The following is a 7014-nucleotide window of genomic DNA, read 5'->3' on the forward strand; positions in this document are numbered from 1 at the left end:
CTACTCTTCTAATTGGTTCTTCAAGTCTTGGGTCTGGGCCCTTTGGATCTTGAGTTTGAAGCAGTTATCTTCTTCATTGGGCTTGGCTTTACTGCAGAGAGAAATTGTAAACTGGGCAGAGACTTTAGCTCAGGACGTTAGTGGTGTTAACGTTCAGTGAAAATATGGGTTCGAGAACGTTAGTGGCATTCACTTTTCACTAACGTTCCTTACCAAGTAAGAGCCACGTAACCTCAACGTTATGCACAAACGTTGCCACTAATGTTGCCTCTTTGTCCTTCGCGCACAATATTGGGACTCAACTTTCCCATAACGTTGAGAAGCCTCCCCTTCCCACGTTAGAGTCCACGTTAACTTAGTTAACGTGGCTCTTTTAACGTAGGCTTGCCAACCTTCGAGAACGTTAGTGACACTTAACATTGTCACTAACGTTCCAATGTGCCCCTTAGCTCCCACGTTAGAGTCCACGTTAACTAGTACGTGGCTTCTAACGTGCCTATGCTAGCCATCTCCAACGGTAGTGACAAAGTTGAGTGTCACTAACGTTGGTTCAACATTCCCTTATCCACGTTAGCTTCTATGTTAACTAAGTTAACGTGAGAGTTAACGTGGCTCATGGTGGCATGTGTGGGCTCCTTCCAACGTTAGTGACAATGTTGGGTGTCACTAAAGTTGGCTTCACCTCCCTTCCTCACGTTAGCTTTCCACGTTAACTAGGTTAAACGTGGGAGTTAACATGGCCCTAGTGTGACTTGGCCAACGTTAGTGATAATGTTGAATGTCACTAACGTTGGCTTCCCCCCCTTCTTCTTAACGTTAGAGGCCACGTTAAACTAAGTTAACGTGGTGATAACGTGGCCACTATGAGCTTGGTCCAACGTTAGTGATAATGCTAAGTGTCACTAACGTTTGGCCTCCATTTCCCTTCTTCCACGTTAGAGTTCACGTTAACTTAGTTAACGTGACTCTTAACGTGCGCAATGATGGCTTCGAGAGCGTTATTGGCAATCACTTTTCTCATTAACTTTGCAAGTTACTCCTATTCCCACGTTAGTGTTAACGTTAGTGTAACTAACGTAGCCACTAATGTGGTTCTTCTTTGCTTCCCTTGTCCTGAAATCAAGCAATAAAAGTGCATTAAAGTTCTAGTCCAAGTCATGGGAAATGCAAATCCAATTTGTCCTTAAATTCATGCAAAATCCTCATGAAAATCATGTAAATTGCACAATTCATGCTTGAATCAAGATGTAAGTGAATATCTACCCAAAAACCAGCTTATTTTCTAAGGAAAATGCATGAAACTACCCTAAAAATAGTAAAGAAAAGGTCAGTAAAACTGGCCAAAATGCCCCTGGCAATCACTTTTCTGTTTCTTGTTTGGCTACTGAGCTGAATCTCTTCATCTCTAGCTTCTGATTTCTTTAGCTTGCATTTCTAGTTCAATTCTGAATCCCAGTACCAATCCCTTTACTCTTAAGCAATTACATTTTCAAGCAATTTAGATTCAACAATTTAAGTTTCTTGCACTTTAGTTTATGTATTTACTTTTTTGCAATTTAGTTTTCAAGTTTTTTACTTTATTGCTCTTAGTTTTTGTATTTACTTCTCAGCACCTTGATTCAGTGATTTACCTTCTGCATTTTATTTAGTGCAATTTAGCTTCTATTAACCAAGTTCACTCAAATCTTAAACATTCGTTACTAAATTCATCACTAACTAAAATTACTCAATCCATCAATCCCTGTGGGATCGACCTCACTCTTGTGAGTTTTACTACTTGAGGCGAAACCGGTCCCCTTGCTGGTGAGTTGTGTGGGAATCTTTTTCCTCATCAGTTTTTTGGTCGTTGCAAGGATGATTTAGATTGGCAATGATTAAGTAGGGTGATAATCTAGATTAAGTATTTTCTTTTTTATTTTTACTAAGCACTAAAGAAAGAAGATTGATGTTTAGAAGTTATAGTAAAACTCTCGTTGCAAATATAGTTACTAAACCAAGCAATCAACCTTTCTTACAAAAGTTTTGGTTATCAAAAGTAACAAACCCCTTTAAAATTGATAACCGAAGTATTTAAGCCTCGGGTTGTCTTCTCAAGGAATTGCAGGGAAGTATGTTCTTATTATTGGTTATGAGTCTTGTAAATTGGGGGTTTCGAAAGTAAGGAAGCAGTATGTTAAATGATAAGAAAAATAAAATAGTAATAATAAAATAAACTCTTGCAAGGTATCAGAATTGGAAGTATTATCCTTATCAATTGTGATGAAAATTTGGTTTTAATCCCACTTTGTTAACCTCTAACTATGAAGGTAAATCAAGTGGATTAATTAGCTTAATCCTCAAGTCCTAGTCAATTCCTATGGAAAGACTAGAGTTATTGGAGCAACTCCTAATTTCAACCACTGCTTTATTTGACAGCTCAAGTGTTACCAATTACTTAACCCAAGCCAAAAGGGGGAAAATATCTAAATTAAATTAAAAGCATCAATATAAATAAAGCAAAGCAATCTTAAATCTGAAATACCTCAAATAATATTAATTAAGAAAATCATAACATCAATGTAGCATAAGCCAAATTGAAAAGATAAATAATAATTAAAAGTATATAATAAAAGTAGAAAATAAATAAGAGGAACATTGAACCTGTGATGAAGAAGAAATAATCCTAAATCCTAAAACTAAATCCTAAGAGAGAGGAGAGAGCCTCTCTCTCTAAAAACTACATCTAAAACTAAAAATTATGAATTATGAGCTTGTTATTATAAATGAATGGATTATCCCACTTTATAGCCTCTAATCTATGTTTTCTGGGCCGAAAACTGGGTCGAAAACAGCCCAGAAATCGCTGGAGAAGAAATCTGCCACGCTGATTTTCGTCACTGCGATGCGTCCGCGTAGAGTGCGCATTTGCGTCGCATAGCATCAGGGAAACTATGACATATTATCTATCAAATCGAAGCCCCGGACGTTAGCTTTCCAACGCAACTGAAACCGCATCGTTTGGACCTCTGTAGCTAAAGTTATAGCCGTTTGAGTGTGAAGAGGTCAGGCTGGACAGCCTAGCAATTTCTCCAACTTCTTGTATTCCTTCCACTTTTGCATGCTTCCTTTCTATCCACTGAGCCATTCCTGCCCTGTAATCTTTGAAATCACTTAACACACATATCAAGGCATCTAATGGTAATAAGAGAGGATTAAACATAGGGAACTTAAGGCCAAAGAAGCATGTTTTCAATCAAAGTGTAACGACCCAATTTCTGGTACGTCATGATCATACTAGAAACTGAGCGCTACCAACTTGTCTACATATTTATTATCTATTATTTATTATATAAGACAGATTCGTTGTTAAAAGCGTAGTTATTTTACGAGGTACTTTTTTTTTTTGAAAACATTTGGATTAATAGACGAAATCATTCATAAGCAATTCACAACTGATAACAGATAAAATAGTTATAAACAACCGTACATAAATATATCACAAGCAGTTGATATCATTCGGTTATCCAGCCTTTATTAGAGTAAAGATCTTTAGTTAGGACACCCCTAGATATAACTAGATAATAACTATATACATATATATACATACAACATCCCAGGTCCTGACCTGTTCAAGAAGTCCCTAAGCTGGCACCCAGGCTAGCCTAGACTCTATACTCACCTAGTCCCTCTAAACTACTAAAGCAAGGGAAAGTACGTTCTAGGTCTTCAAAACTCAAGTCAGGTGGAACGTCATCAAAAGGTGGAAGGTCGTCTACTACTCCTCTGCACGATCATATGTTATCAAAGAGCGTCTCTCAGGTACTTCATCGAGTGGCCACATAACGGCAACATCGTACGGAGGACTTAGGCTAAAGTTTGTAGATAAGCAGGGTGCAGACGTTGGCTGGCCTCACAATATATATACATATAAACAGGTAACGGAGTTTACTCTAGACTCAGAAGACTACCTAGAGTGGAATCCTCTTTGCAGAACTGTCATTAGTAAACTACGGAAGGGTGCTCATGCTTCCATCTGAAAGGGGAAGGGAGAGAGAAGGGGTAAGAACTGGGGAGTTCTTAGTAGGGCCAGGGTTATTAGTTAAGTTCATTAATTTGTGTCGCTTAGCAGATATATAGCAGAATACTGAGAAGTAGTGAACAGAAGATACAGATAAATAGAGAAAATAGAGAAAACAGAAAGCAAAACACAAACAAAAGAATACAAGAAAACAAAACACAAACACAGTGAATAGAATACAAACAAAGAAATATACATTCAAACAACAACCATAACAGAGGAAATGCGCAACCAAGTATGATGCATGTCTGTCCTATGCAGGCCATGAGCTCACGTGTCGATTTACACCCTGCATCCCGACATTACCTAGGAACTAGTCCTAGATATGGCTTATTTTCTGTAGGTGAACTTCGGCCTACAGAAATAGCACTCCTGTAAGTGAACTTCGGCTTACAGGAATAGTCTAAACACAACATATTAACTTTCTGTAGGTGAACTTTGGCCTACAGAAATAACACCTCTGTAAGTGAACTTCGGCTTACAGAAATAAGATAAACACAACACAACAACTTTCTATAGGTGAACTTCGGCCTATAGAAATGGCACCTCTGTAAGTGAACTTCGGCTTACAGAAATGACAACTCTCTGTAGGTGAACTTCGGCCTACAGGAGCAATACCCTGAGATACACAATTGATATTCACTGCAGGTGAACTTCGGCCTACAGGAATAACAACTCACTGTAGGTGAACTTGGGCCTACAGGACCTCTAGGGCCAATGGAAAAGTAGCAGATGAACATACAACAGAACATCATGCCACAAGACTTAACTCTTTATTCTTATACTCTTCTCCTCTATTCTTTTTGTTATATTACTCTTTTCCCATTATCATCAGTCATTATCATTCTCGTTATTCATCATCACTTTCACATTCTTATGCAGTACTTCTTTCTTTCTCTATTCAATCATACTATACAAACTTTACATCTTTCACTTTCACAATATCTTGGCTCAAACCATTTCTCTTTATCATATTACTCTTTTCACTTTATCTTTTTACTCTGCTTTGATTAATCTTTTCTCTATATCTCTTTATTTTCTCTGGTTACTCTGTTCTCTATGTTTCTCTACTCTGCTCTGATTTCTCCGTTTAACGTATGTATTTAAAGCTTATGTAAATTTTGGTATGAATAGTTAGCCTGTCCCAAGTATAGGTTCATTAAGTCTATACTGAAACAGTTTAACTTTTCATATAATACCAACCCTAGTCGTAACTCAAGGACTAACTATGTTGCCCTAGTTTGTTCACTAGTCTCTGTCTGTTTTTCTGTCATTAAAACTTTACAGACTTTTTCTTCGTTTTTTTATCTTTCCTTCAACTTTTTATCTTTTATTTATCTTTGCCTCACTAATATGTTTTTACCACTCCCTAAGTGTTTTATAAAGGTAATTATGAGATTCTGTGCTTAAAGTTGTCTTTCTAAAGCTTTTACAGAAAACTGCCTTTTTCGTATTATTTTATTATTTTATTAAAATATTATTTATTAATATTTATTATTATTTATTATTTTATCATTAAATTTTTGAAAATTACCCCTTTTTAACTTTTAACCTTTAAAAATTCACTTTTTACCACCCGTAACTTTTAATATTTCTACTTTAACCACCCTAACTTTCAGAAATTACAAAATAACCCCCCAAACACCAAATTAATTACTTCCTTGCCCTTTTATGAATCAAAAAGGTGTTCTTCATTGTTCTTCACCACACTCAAAGTGTTCTTCATGTTCTTCATAAATTCTTTAGATTCTTTCTCTGTTTTTACCCGTTTTTCAGTCTTTTAAGCAACCGGTTTTTACCATAATTCAAAATAAAATTGCAGCCACTGAAACCTCATCTTTTCTACATGATTTTAACACAAATTGAACCCCAATTTAAGGTCTAGGTTCGTTTTTCCAGCAGCCATGAAGAACACAAATTCAAAGTTGAATATCATCAAATTTCATCAAATTTTCACCAAAATTTCAACAAGAATTACTCATATAAACAATCAATTTCAAGCATAACCAAACCATATCATAATCTCACAACTCAAACACAATAAATCAAGATTAAATTCGTCAATCCCTACCTTGATTTGCTGCTCCAAATTCGGTTAGACTTTCAGGTGGTCCTTAAGCACTTTTTCTCCTAAAACACATCAAGAACAACTTTAAATCCACAAACTCTCAACTGACCAAATCTCCCTCAGCATGTTAGGAAGAGATATCTCACCTTAGACTTGCTGAAAATTAATGTTCTTGGCCCTCAAGTCAAGTTAAGCATGATTCCTAAGGAAGAACATCAAGAAAACATGTTTTGCATGGTTTTCCTTGAAAACCGAATTGAAGAGGGAGGGAGACAGCCATCTCACCTTATTTCCAGCCTTGATAAGTCACATGGTTATGTAGAGGAAGAGAGAGGATCATTTTGGTGAAATCGGAGTTTTGATTTGAGTTTTGGTTCAGAAGAAATCAAGATTTGAAGATTAAGTGTTCATGAAGTTTTCTCTCTTTTCTCTCCTTTCAATTTCGGCCAAAATGATGAAATGAGACAGCCTTGGAGGTCTTGGGGTGTAAGGTGAGTTTTGATTGGTTGGCTTGGAGGTGGATTAAAATAATATTAAAATATCTCTGTGTAGAACTACTAAAACTAGGTGTACCGGAACACTCGTAAAAACATCTCTAAAAAATTATTTTCTGAGCTACTAGCATAAATGACACTACTAACATATTTATTATGAGAATAGAACATGTATGATGAGGCCTTAGCATTGCTAAAGTCATCAGAGAGTGCTGGTGCTAAGCTGCACCAGTAAATTGTGAACCTGGTTAAACGGTTTTCTATTTTTAACTAAAACTGATCAGGTAACCTTATAATATCATTCAAGAGGCTTCTAATACTCATATAATGATGGTATTATCCTATTATCTCTCTTTTTCATGAATCGAGTCCGGTTTGTCAAACTGAGACTATTT

This window comes from Arachis hypogaea, chromosome 17 (genome assembly GCF_003086295.3).
Source record: "Arachis hypogaea cultivar Tifrunner chromosome 17, arahy.Tifrunner.gnm2.J5K5, whole genome shotgun sequence".
NCBI classification, from domain to species: Eukaryota; Viridiplantae; Streptophyta; class Magnoliopsida; order Fabales; family Fabaceae; genus Arachis; species Arachis hypogaea.